At 46.1% G+C, this 13,465-nt stretch overlaps 1 long non-coding RNA gene across 1 annotated transcript in view; it reads right to left on the bottom strand.

Moving 5' to 3' along the window:
* Positions 1–506: 506 nt before the first annotated feature.
* The window catches only part of LOC143773375 (uncharacterized), a 112,295-nt gene continuing 99,336 nt past the window's right edge, over positions 507–13,465 (bottom strand). Inside the window, exon 3 of the long non-coding RNA XR_013215158.1 lies at positions 507–858. This is a non-coding gene — a long non-coding RNA (uncharacterized LOC143773375). The remainder of the gene's footprint in view (positions 859–13,465) is intronic.

Below are 13,465 nucleotides of genomic sequence, written 5' to 3'. Positions count from 1 at the left end.
ACTAAAGACTTATTCAATTTACTGTAAACCGGACAACTTTAAAACCATTGCCTTAACTATGCCGGTGGCTCAGATTATCAATCTTCAATAGTGCAATGTTCAATCAAGACGAGCAGGGTGTTCCTGAAGACTAAGCTTAAGACAAGCCTTTAAAGAGGACATTTCATCAAATTTTTCATATTGAATTAGACACACAGTATAAGGGCTCCTACTCACTTGCGAGCAACTCGGATGAGTCTCGCATGTTTAAAACCCGACTCTGCACCCGGCACTCAGATCAGAGCGTGCGGACGCATAGGAATACATGCAGCCGCACACTCCACTCCTCTGTGCCAGGTGCAGTGTCGGGGTATTGCCGTGTGAGACTCATCCGAGTCTCTCGCAAGTGAGTAGGAGCCCTAACAGTTACTGCAGAACTGTACAAAATGTTTGTTTTGTTGTTGTTTTTATTTCACCTCTCAGTTGTGAAGATATTAGCAATCAAAATATTTTACCTCTGATGAGTTAATTTTGTTTATTCCAAGTGGGTGTTATCAGATGGTTTTCACTGGGGGAGTGAACTTCTTTTGCTTGCAGATGTTTATTCTGTGTGTGTTTGTAATGTGGATTTCAGTCCGAGTTCTTCTTACATGTTGCGACAATGCAGTAAGCTGAAATTGACTCCTTGAACAAATTTGAAAAAAAAAATGTTTGGACACATCTGTAACATCTAAGATGTCACAACATGCTGGCTCACAGCTGTGCCATGCATTATTTAGGCTCATAGTTCCAGGAGCCTTCTGGCAGGGAGTAGCTGCAAGATTTGCTTTATCTGGACATTCCTTCTTTTAATGAACCTACTGTGGTTTTCAATGGATCCTTCAAATAATCAAAGAAATAGTCAGAGATGGCAATATTCCTTTAACCTCTTTCCGACATTAGGCCTACTAGTACGTCGATGTCAGTCTCCCTCCCTTTGATGTGGGCTCTGGCTCTGAGCCCACATTTTCTGGCACGTGTCAGCTATTTTGAACAGCTGACATGTGCCTCTAACAGCCACGGGTGGAATCACGATCTGCTCACGGCTGTTAACTAGTTAAAACTAGTTAAATGCCACTGTCAATCTCTGACAGTGCATTTAAGGTGCTCTTCCGGCAAGCGTGCCGGAAATCCAGCCCATCGTGACCCTGTCACGTGATCGCATGCACCAATGGGTTGACATGACAACCAGAGGTCTCCAGCAGTCCTCTATGGTTGTTGTCACTGCCAGATTGCTATGTGAGCAAGTGAGCAATTCTACTACACATCTGATTACAACATGTATGTAGCAGAGACAATTGGATTATGGCAGCTTCTTGTCTCCCATGGAGACTATTGAAGAGTGCCAAAAGTAAAAAAAAGTTTTAAAAAATATTAAAATATTTAAAAAAATATAAAAGTTCAAATCACCCCCTTTCACCCCATTCAAAATAAAACAATAAAAAAATCAAACATACACATATTTAGTATCACCGCATTCAGACTCGCCCGATCTATCGATATAAAAAAAGAATTAACCCGATTGCTAAATGGCGTAATGAGAAAAAAAGTCAAAACGCCAGAGTTATGTTTTTTTGGTTGCCGCATCATCATATTAAAATGTAATAACGGGCGATCAAAAGAACGTATCTGCACCAAAATGGTATTAGTAAAAACATCAGCTCGGCACGCAAATAATAAGCCCTCACCAACCCGAGATCACAAGAAATGGAGACGCTACGGTATCGGAAAATGGTGCAATTTTTTCTTTTGTTTTAGCAAACTTCGGATTTTTTTTCACCACTTAAGTAAAAACAACTTATACATGTTTGGTGTCTATGAACTCGTAATGACCTGGAGAATCATAGTGGCATGACAGTTTTAGCATTTAGTGAACATGGTAAAAAAAAAACAACTGTGGGATTGCACTTTTTTGCAATTTCACCGCACTTGGATTTTTTTTCCTGTTTTCTAGTACACTATATGTTAAAAACAATGGTGTCATTCAAAAGTACAACTTGTCCCACATAAAACAAGCCCTCACATGGCCATTTTGACCAAAAATAAAATAGTTATGGCTCTGGGAAGAAGGGGAGCAAACAATGAAAATTGGCCGAGTCATAATGTGCCGAGCGTACATCTGTGCTGACAGAGTCAATTTAATGGGAATTCGTCAGCAGTTTTTTGCTTTGTAATCTGAGAGACCCTCATTATAGTAATGTGTCACTTACAGGGCTTTGTTTTGATGTCTCAATTCAATTGGCATTTTATTAGCAGAAGATAATCACTACAGGAGAATAGGCCTCATACATGCTTGTCCAATTAGTGCCCCACTACTAATTAGTTTCCTGCTCTTAAAGGGCCAGAACTTTCATTACTGAATTAGAAAATATTTTGTTTCTTCAAAATTCTATAATTCTGAGAAAGGTTTATTTTTCAGTATTTATTACTTCACGAAATGTCATATGATAGTTGAAGGGCTGTCCTGTCTAAAGTGACAAGTCTGAGGTCACTCTATGTCACTGCAGACTTGTGAATCCTCACAAAGTGCAGATTCTCCGGTGTCAATGCAGAGAGCGCTGGTCATGTGACCTCAAGTATAGGATATGCATTCTCCTGGACACATTCCCACTAGACTGTTTCCACTTTCACTGAAAGCACAGATTCACAAGTCTGCTGTCACATGGAGTGAATTCTGATTGGTCGTTTTGGAATAGACAACCCCTTTATGGATTTAAGGAGTTGCACCAGATTTACAAAAATACCAGAATGCCAAATGAACGTATTTGTGACCAGGATCTTACTAGCAGAAAACTGTCTAGTTTATTTTTATATCTTTTCACAACACAAATTCAAAATTAAGCTTTCCTTCATCTGGGAAAAAGGTACAGCTGCAGCCATCTATATATATAATTGTCTAAGGGTTTTTCTGTCTGTCTGTCTGTCCTGGAAATCCTGCGTCTCTGATTGGTCGAGGCCGCCTGGGCCTCGACCAATCAGCGACGGGCACAGTATCGACGTAGATGTCATAATGGAAATCCCACGTCTCTGATTGGTCGAGGTTGCCAGTCCTCGACCAATCAGCGACGGGCACAGTATCGACGTAGATGTCATAATGGTTGCCATGGTGACGATGATGTCATAAAGGTTGCCTCGACCAATCAGCGACGGGCACAGTCTGCCGCGAATTCTGGAATCATCATTGTCCATATACTACGGGGACATGCATATTCTAGAATACCCGATGCGTTAGAATCGGGCCACAATCTAGTAACTCTATATTTATTTTATTCAGTAATATAGTGCCATTATTTTGACAGTACTTTACAGACGTCATCACGGTCCCAGATGGGGCTCACAATCGAAATTCTGTATCATTATTTCCACGATATCACAGGGAGAACATGTAAACTTCTTGCAGATGTTGTTCTTGGTGGGATTTGAACCCAGGATCCCAGTGCTGGAAAGCCATCATGCTGCCCAGGATAGTTAAATACCCTGACTAAAGTAAGGAGGTGGTGTGTTGGCCTCTGCAACCAACATCAGGGGAACAAGAACCACAAGACACACTCCCTTTAGCTACACTCCAGCATCTCTTATCCTAAGCTGGTTTTCCGCATTGAAGTCAATAGAAATAAACAAATTAGGTAAACAAAAATGCTGAAAAACTGATTATTCATTACTCTCACATATTCGTATTAATGGAAACACTTTGACAGCATGAAGCAAAAAGGGAAAAGGTTAATGCATTTTTTTTTTAGCATACACGTGTGAAATTCATTATTTCAGAAAATTCATAATGTTCCACATAGGCAAATAACAATATGTAGTGAGGGCAAGAAAATACAGAGCAGTGGTGCTTTATACATGTAGCCGTTCTCTTGCCTGTCTCCGCTTTCATTAAAGCCTGAAGCATTAAGTAATAGAGATTCACTGGAATGTGCTTTTAATTGAATACTAGTAAGTGAAAAGGACCCAGACTTTCTGTTGGAGCTCGGAATAAGAATTAAAAGCCTCTCACGTAGTCCTCCGCACTAGCCCGTTGTGTGACTTATCCTAAAAGCCTCCTTCACTAGATGGATAAAGTGGATGCCATTTAACTCTGGAACATTGTACTTCAGCGCCACTTCAAAGGGTTTAATGCACCATATATATTTCAAGCCTGTTACACGGAAAACACAGGTATTTTTACTGCTAACACGCTTTTAACTTGTCCACTTAAAGCCGTATAATAATTGTAAAGAGCAAATAAAGTGAATTCCGTGAAAAACTTTGGAGTACACTGCACATTGTAGTCTTAGCTGTAGAGCAGAAGGAAGGAAATAACTCACACTTCTGAACTCTGGCCTTGATAATAGACCACAAAAATTATACTGTGAGGGGTGTCAAATGAAAAATTCAGCCCACATCTATCATCTTATATTTATACAGGGGAATAGCGAAAGGAGCAACAAGGGTATCTGCTGTCTCATAGTGTAGCACCAAGAAGTCAATTTGATTTGCTGAAACATTTAGATTCAAGGTAAGGATGAGGCATTGAAGCTTTTGTTCAAAGTAAATTAAGGCCTAATCTTTCTACATACCCATTTATCTTTCCCTCTATCTACAATTACATCCCTGTCCTTAGGTTGATGTATGACTGTCCAGGTTCATTTCCAAGTCGGAACAGGTGACATATTACTCAGTTGTGCCCCATGATGACTGCTGCAAAGTTCTCTCCATCTTCCAGATGCATTTTGCACCAACTGCATATTCCCACTGTATGTCTTCCATGTGACCCATGATGCACAAGAAAAGTCATGATATTGTTAGATGTCGAGTTCCCGCTTCTGCACAGAGGGAATCTCGAACCATCTCTGCTGCGGTCTCCCATTCTTCTCCAGCCGCAGTGGAGCCTGCTCAGCGGAGACATCGGACCCAGCGTCTAGCTCAGGTTGATAATGGGCGACTGCAGGGCTGGCCCGAGAGATTGCGGCGCCCTAGGCAAAACTATTTTGTTGCGCCCCTACTGCTTTTAACATACCTCCCAACTTTTGAAGATGGGAAAGGGGGACAAAGTTTGCGGCGCGCGAAGTGTGCCGCGGCAAATTTTAGGCCACCCCTCTGACCACACCCATTCATAACTAGCCACACCCATATCCACGTCCCAACCACACCCATTTAGCACTGCTGATCAAACTGTTTCATAAAGAATAATTATAAGCAAAAAAATATTGCCACACAGTGCTCCATACTGTATAATGACCACACATGATGCTCCATACTGTATATTGGCCGCACATGATACTTCGTACCGTATAATGGCCACACATAGCTACTCCTACACACGCGGCTGCACTCCGTACACATGCGCTCCGCTCCATACACCTCGTAGACACGCGGCTCCGCTCCATACACCTCATACACACATGGCTCCGCTCCATACACCTCATACACATTCAGCTCCGCTCCATACACCTTTTGCCTTTTGAAAATATTTTTTAAAATTTTTTCTATTTTTTCTCTGGCGCCCCCTTAGGGTCGGCACCCTAGGCGGCCGCCTAGTTCGCCTATACATTCGGGCCGGCCCTGGGCAACTGGTTACTACTGCTCTTCCAGGCTCTGCCTTTGTAGCCAGCACTGATCAGCAGCGAGCAGGTCTTTCTGGGACTAAGTCCTGCTTTATCCATACCGAGCATGCCCACAGGATGACCTCCCATTGGAGGTCGGGGGTCACATGCTCAGGTCCTGTTGTGGCTCCTATTGGACCATCTGGAAGGTCTTGTAGCACTGCCACTATAAAAGGTTTGCATGGCTGCTCAGCCATGTGCTAGTGTACACTTGTAAACGTGTGTGTGTTGATGTGTAAAAGTGTCCCCAGTTGCGGTGTCGAGCGCAAGAGGTTTAGATGAACTCTAATCCCGAGTCTTGGGATAGAGTTCTGTGACTCCTTGCTTGCCCTCTTTGTACGGTACAGCGGCCCTGTGACGCAACAGGGTTCGCTTTCTTCATACTGGGTGAAGTTAACCCGTGTGTGAATCCATGTTGTACCGCCATATAGTCTGTCATTACTCAGCAGAAGTTCCATCTCTGCACGGTGGACCCTGGGCTGCGAATGCACCTTATACTATCTTTCTAATTATTTGGTGCGTTCCGCTAGCCCTAACATTACACTAGCTCCAGGGTCTGGCTAGTAATGACGGACGAACAGCAACCCTTGCGGTACATCCTGCAGCTGGAGGGCTGGTTGGCAGCTCTCGAGCGCACAACCTCAGCTGTGGATGTTACCGCAGTAGCTGTTCAGGCTGCTAGCGTGGCTGCAGCAACTTTGTCCACTGCCACCCCTGTTCCGACCCTATCTTGCCTCCCGCTGCCAGATAAATATTCTGGAGATAGCAAATCTTGTAGGGGTTTTCGTGAGTTAGTGCTCTATACACCTCGAGCTCCTGGCTGCACGTTTCCCCACAGAGCGGGCAAAGGTGGGATTCATTTTGTCTCTCCTGTCGGACAGGGCATTGGAATGGGCTACACCACTGTGGGAGCGTGGCGATCATGTGGTGCAGAGTGCTCCGCTGTTCCTGAGCACTCTGAAGCAGGTCTTTTTAGGACCTCGAGTCACCCATGATACAGCGCTCCAACTGTTAGCATTTATTCAGGGCTTGTCCTTGGTCAGCCATTTTGCTGTCCACTTCCGCTCCTTAGCATCAGAGCTGGAGTGGTCAGATAAAGCCCTTATCCCTATATTTTGGAGGGGGCTGGCTGACCATGTGAAGGATGCTTTGGCCACTAGGGAGATTCCTGCAACACTGGAGGAGCTAATAGCTGTATTCACTCGTATTGACCTCCATTTTAACGAGCAAAGGTTAGAGTGGGCCGCCCAGTGTAGGCAGAGGTTTCGGCTGGCTCCCACCTTGGACGAAGCTCTCAGAGCGAAACGTACGTCAGGTGTGGTGGGCTCCTGGATACCTATACTCTAGAGGTAAATATGCAGTGCTTAATTTGACTGGCTGTCTTGTATTATTCATGTTTTGACAACATCCACAGGGCCTTTGGTCTGGAACATGTGACATTGCACTTTATATATATCTTTGTTTCTGCCATTGCAAATGGATACGTCGTGAGAGTCTTGTATATTTAAATTTATTTTTTTGTTACACATATTTAAATATATATGTGAAGAAACCAGATTGTATCTTAATTTCCCAGACAACCATGTTTTTGCAAAAACCAAAAGAACTGGCTTTTTATCTGCATATTGGCTTGTGAATTTACGTGGAGACACAGTGATCTTTATATGCGCCCATGTAACCAAACAATTCCAGCCATGGTGGGATTGTTCTGTTTGCTACTGTGTGTTGTGGTTCAATAATGTATTGCCACACTGTTTTACCTTAACCCTGTGTTGTCTGTGTTGTGTATTGCCCACGGGGAGATAGAGCGGGCGTTCAGTGGCCCATGCAGTCTCATGAGCCGTGGCCCATGCAGTCTTGCTAAAGACAGCTGGGCCAGCGGACGAGAGCACCCACTGACCCCGTTTCTCCACAATATATATATATATATATATATTTTGCACTAGCACTTTAGGTTTAATAGCATTTATATGATATATTATATATTAAAAGAAAAAAACTTTTACACAATATACCCCTTTGATAGCAGTCTATTTTTTCAGGTTGTTGTCTGCATACTGCTCTGCTATTTCCAGGTGTCCAACTTGTATCTCTGACCCTGTATGCTCCCCCTATGGTACTTTGTTATTATATTATTTTGAACATGATTATGTATTTTTGATATTGTGTATTAATAAAAATGTATTTTTTAACCTGTGTTTGGAAATGAGTTTTCCTTCTTTGGTGTAGATGGCTCCCACCTTCGCCAAACCTTTGGAATCTCCGGTCCAGGCGCCTGAGTCACATGAGGCCATTGAAGTGGCACGAGCGGGATCTAAGTTCCGGACCGCTCATGCACTCAAGGTCTGTCATGTCTGCCAGCAATCAGGACATCCTGCCACCAGATGTTCCCAGCAGTCGGGGAAACGTCAGCGCCTAGTGGTAGTAGGTGGAGGTACACTAGACACGGTGACGTTTGCCTCCAAATTGTCCTTTAAGGGGACAATTACTATAGGCTCATCCACTCATTCGGTAGAGCTTTGCGTGGATTCCGGGACGGAGGGCAATTTTATGTCTTCAGCCTTCGCCCAACGACTCACAATACCCCTGGTGATGCTTGCTCAAATAGTGACCATACAAGGAGTGAATGGGTCGACACTGCCCTCACAGATAACACACCAGACCATCCCTTTTACTCTATCCATGTCGCCATCTCATCAGGAGATTATATCTCTGCTAGTCATTCCTGAGGGAATTGAAGAGGTCCTGTTAGGGATACCTTGGCTACGGTACCACTCTCCTCATATTGAGTGGTCCACAGGCAGAATTTTGGGATGGAGTGAATCTTGTGGGGGTAGATGTCAGAGGGAATTCATTCAGGTTGCTACTACTGAGGTACCCGCAGATCTTTCCTCTCACCCCAAGCAATATTGGCCCTATGTGGACATGTTCTCCAAAAGGGCTGCGGAGACCCTTCCGCCTCACCGCCCCTATGACCCACCGTTCTGCCTGTCCCAAAATATTTACAACAGGATTTGTCCAAGTTCAGTTTGGCCTGCAGCAGCAGGTTTTTACCAGGGGCACCACAAGGAGGAACGGACTCACCCCATACACTGCTTAGTCTAATAATTTAGATAATATCTTTTGCTCTGATTTTTAGTCTTATGCTTAATGTTCTTCTGTTTATTGTTCTGCAGCTTCTTGTTTTTCTGCTTCTTGGTCTTCAGGGTCATCGTCTCCAGGGTCGTCATCTCCAGGGTCGTCGTCTTCTTTGGGGTGGTCTTCAGGGTCGTCGTCCCCAGGGTCGTCGTCTCCGGGGTCGTTGTCTTCTTTGGGGTGGTCTTCAGGGTCGTCGTCTTTAGGGTCGTCATCAGGGAGATCCAGAGTGATTAGCAAAAACCATTTCCAAAAGCTTGAACTTGGAAATGTAGCAGAAGGTACAAGAAGGCTGAGGAACTGCCGAGAACCAGCTGACGGTACTGGAACCCGGATGCTACCCGAAGGTACAAGAGGCAATGGAACAACCGAGGACCAGCTGACGGTACTGGAACCCAGTTACTAAGCAGGAGGTACCCGTGCCAGAAAACACTACCAACTACCACCAGACGTTGGTGGAACTCGGATACCCAGAAGGAGGCACCTAAGCCAAAGGCTCTGCCCAGAACCAGCTGACGGTACTGGAACCAGGATGGGGAGCAGAAGGTACAAGAAAGAGCCAAAGACACTGTCAAGAACAAGCTGACAGTACTGGAACCCGGATGGGTAGCAGAAGGTACAAGAGCCAATGGAACTACCGGGGACCAGCTGACGGTACTGGAACCTGGTTACTAAGCAGGAGGTACCCGTGCCAGAAAGCACTACCATTGACCACCGGACATTGGTGGAACTCAGATACCCAGAAGGAGGCACCTAAACCAAAGGCTCTGCCCGGAACCAGCTGACAGTACTGGAACCAGGATGGGGAGCAGAAGGTACAAGAGCCAAAGACACTGCCGAGAACCAGCTCATCGTACTGGAACCCGGATGGGTAGCCGAAGGTACAACAGCCTACGGAACTACCGAGGACCAGCTGACGGTACTGGAACCCGGTTACTAAGCAGGAGGTACCCGTGCCAGAAAGCACTACCAAGGACCACCAGACGTTGGTGGAACTCGGATACCCAGAAGGGGGCACCTAAGCCAATGGCTCTGCCTGGAACCAGCTGATGGTACTAGAACCAGGATGGGGAGCAGAAGGTACAAGAGCAAAAGACACTGCCGAGAACTAGCTGACGGTACTGGAACCCGGATGGGTAGCAGAAGGTACAAGAGCCAATGGAACTACCAGGGACCAGCTGACGGTACTGGAACCTGGTTACTAAGCAGGAGGTACCCGTGCCAGAGAGCACTACCAAGGACCACCAGACATTGGTGGAACTCGGATACCGAGAAGGGGGCACCTCAGCCAGTGGCTCTGCCTGGAACCAGTAGATGGTACTGGAACCCAGGGGGACCTATTCAAGATTGACTTCTAAAGAACCAGCTAATGGTGCTGGAACTCAGATAGTCAGCAGAAGGTCCAAATGAACAAAACATTTCAAGGCCGCGAGCCGGCCGGAGTTACCAAAACCCACAGTCCTACAGGTGGTGCTTGTCCTATTGGCACTACGGAACCAGCCTTCATTGCCAGATATCACAGCCCACATAAGAAACACCCAAACTGCAGGCACAATAGAGTCAGCTAACCCGACCGCAACCCAACAGGACAACGTATTGGAGGCAAAGTGACCGTGACACTACCCGGAAACAGCTGGCGTGCTGGAACCAGGCTGGGCAGGAGGGAGTGCTGTTGGAGCCCAGAGATTACATGAGAAACAGACTGTAAGCTGAGGCCTAATTGGAGCAAGTTGAAAGGGAACCTTTACCCCCCCAGGCGTTTGTAACTAAAAGAGCCACCTTGTGCAGCACTAATGCTGCACAAGGAAAAGGTGGCTCTTTTACTTATGCTTCGTGCACACACTGAAGTTAACAATTATAAAATGTGCCCCCTCATACCAGGAAACCGTCCTTGAGGCGGGACTTTCCTTCCTAATCAGACATGGCACAGCTGTCATTCATACCCCCTTGGCGCCGTGCGCTGCCTCCTGAGCGTTGTTTGAATCTGTCCCGGAGCCAGCGCTGTTATGTTATCCTTTGGCCATACGCAGTTATCACTGCCTGACTTCTGACATCATTTGATGTCAGGCTGACTGTGCCTGTGCGGCCACGCTGCTCGAGATCCCGCCCCGCAGTGTCTTCTGATTTAATCACACTGCGGGGCTGGGATTCATGGCCATGCGCTGTGCATATCTTCGCCTCTCACTCATCTCCTTCCACCTTCTTCAGACTGTGCAGCGTCAGCTGATCCCTAAGCGCATGCCACGGCGATTAGGGATCAGCTGACGCTGCACAGTCTGAAGAAGGTGGAGGGAGATGAGTGAGAGGCAAAGATATGCACAGCGCATGCCCATGAATCCCAACCCCGCAGTTTGAATAAATCAGAAGACACTGCAGGGCTGTATCTCCGGCAGCGCGGCCACACAGGAGCAGTCAGCCTGACATCAAATGATGTTAGAAGACGGGCAGCGCTAGCTGCGCATGGCCAAGGGTTAACCTAACAGCACAGGCCCTGGGACAGATTCAAACAACGCTCAGGAAGCGGTGCACGGCGCCAAGGGGGTATGAATGACAGATGTGCCACGTCTGATTTGGAAGGAAAGTCCTGCTTCCTGGGACGGTTTCACGGTATGAGGGGACACATTTTATACGTGTTTAGTTCAGCGTGTGCAAGGAGCATAACTAAAAGAGCCACCTTTTCCTTGTGCAGCATTAGTGCTGCACAAGGTGGCTCTTTTAGTTACAAACGCCTGGGGGGGGGAGAGGTTCCCTTTAATTTCTGTAGTAGTGTGACTGTGGAGGGAGCAGGAGAAATTGCCGGATACACAGCAGGGGATCAGCTGATATTACTGAACCCCAATAACATGGCAAGTGTTGACTGTGCATAACACGAAAAAAAACACGACCATAAACTTCCAAATATAGTTTAAATAATTTATAATAAATTTATTGAAAAACAGGTGTGGATGACAACAAGGAAAGGGGGAAGGGATACACCCACTAGCACATGCCTGAAACAAAGAACGCCCACAAGGACATCTAATATGTCAATCGCCGGGTAAGTATAAATACATACATATATTGCACAATTGCCACCCAGCCTATAGTGTATGACACCTGGCATATAATTAGAGGGAACACAATAAGTAGCTACATAAATGGAGATTGTTACCTGTATTAAGCCAGGAATATGTCCACGGGCGTCCTCCCCGATGCGCGTTTTGGCAATGTAGCCTTTCTCAAGGGGTGAGAAGGGAAGGGAAAGTGCACGAGTTAAAAAGCCCCAAGCACCAATCAGATCGCAGTTTGTTAATACACAGGTGGCCAGTGTTGACTGTGCAGACAGCACTTCCGAGCAGCAACTGGTGGTGTTAGAGCCCAGGGTGTTATGACCTGGTGGTTACGGAGCAGCACTGATATGACCTGGTGGGTAAAATAAATCATGGACAAGCTCTGAGGAGGTGGTAGCTTTACTGACCACAATCCCTACTCCTAGCACCAACACTAGAAATAGCCGTGGAGTGTTCCTGACTCTCCCTAGACACCTCGTCACGGCCTAAGAACTAACTACCCCTGAAGATGGAAACGGAAAACTATCTCGCCTCAGAGAAACTCCCAAAAGGAAAGATAGCCCCCCACAAATATTGGCCGTGAGTGGAGAGGGAAATGACAAACACAGAAATGAAAATAGAATTTTAGCAAAGGAGGCCAATACTATCTAAATAGACAGAAATAGAAAAGGATACTGTGCGGTCAGTATTAGAAAACTAAAAATCCACGCAGAGTTTACAAAAAATAGTCTCCACACCGACTCACAGTGTGGAGGGGCAAATCTGCTTCCCCAGAGCTTCCAACTAGCCTGAATATTTCATAATGACAAGCTGGACAAAAAGAGACATAACTTAAACCTGAACAGAAGGTCAAAAGCAAAGGAACAACCCAAGAACTAGCAGAACTTATCTTAAGCTGAAATGGACTGGCCAACAGAGAAATCCAAGGAGAGGACTGAATCCAACCAGAAAACATTGACAGCTGGCATGGACTACAGACCAGAGCCAAGTTAAATAGCAAGGCCAGGGAACCGATTAGTGAAAGCAGCTGCTAAGTTCCACTCGAAACCACCAGAGGGAGCCCAAGGGTGGAACTCTCAAAAGTACCATTCATAACCACAGGAGGGAGCCCAAGAACGGAATTCACAACAGTACCCCCCCCTTGAGGAGGGGTCACCGAACCCTCACCAGAGCCCCCAGGCCGATCAGGCCAAATGAAAAGCACGAACCAAATCGGCAGCATGGACATCGGAGGCAAAAACCCAAGAATTATCCTCCTGGCCATAACCCTTCCACTTGACCAGATACTGAAGTTTCCGCCTCGAAAGACGAGAATCCAAAATCTTCTCCACCACATATTCCAACTCCCCCTCAACCAACACCGGAGCAGGAGGGTCAACGGAGGGGACCATGGGCACCTCATATCTCCGCAACAAAGATCTATGGAACACATTATGAATGGAAAAAGAAGCTGGAAGGGCCAAACAAAAAGACACCGGATTGATAATTTCAGAAATCCTATAAGGACCAATAAAACGAGGCTTGAACTTAGGGGAAGAAACCTTCATAGGAACATGACGAGAAGACAACCAGACCAAATCCCCAACACGAAGCCGGGGACCAACGCACCGACGGCGGTTAGCAAAACGTTGAGCCTTTTCCTGAGACAACGTTAAATTGTCCACCACATGCGTC

The sequence above is a fragment of the Ranitomeya variabilis genome, chromosome 5, assembly GCF_051348905.1.
Source record: "Ranitomeya variabilis isolate aRanVar5 chromosome 5, aRanVar5.hap1, whole genome shotgun sequence".
NCBI classification, from domain to species: Eukaryota; Metazoa; Chordata; class Amphibia; order Anura; family Dendrobatidae; genus Ranitomeya; species Ranitomeya variabilis.
The sequence above is the reverse complement of the archived record's forward strand: the minus strand, read 5'-3'. Positions and strand labels throughout refer to the sequence as shown.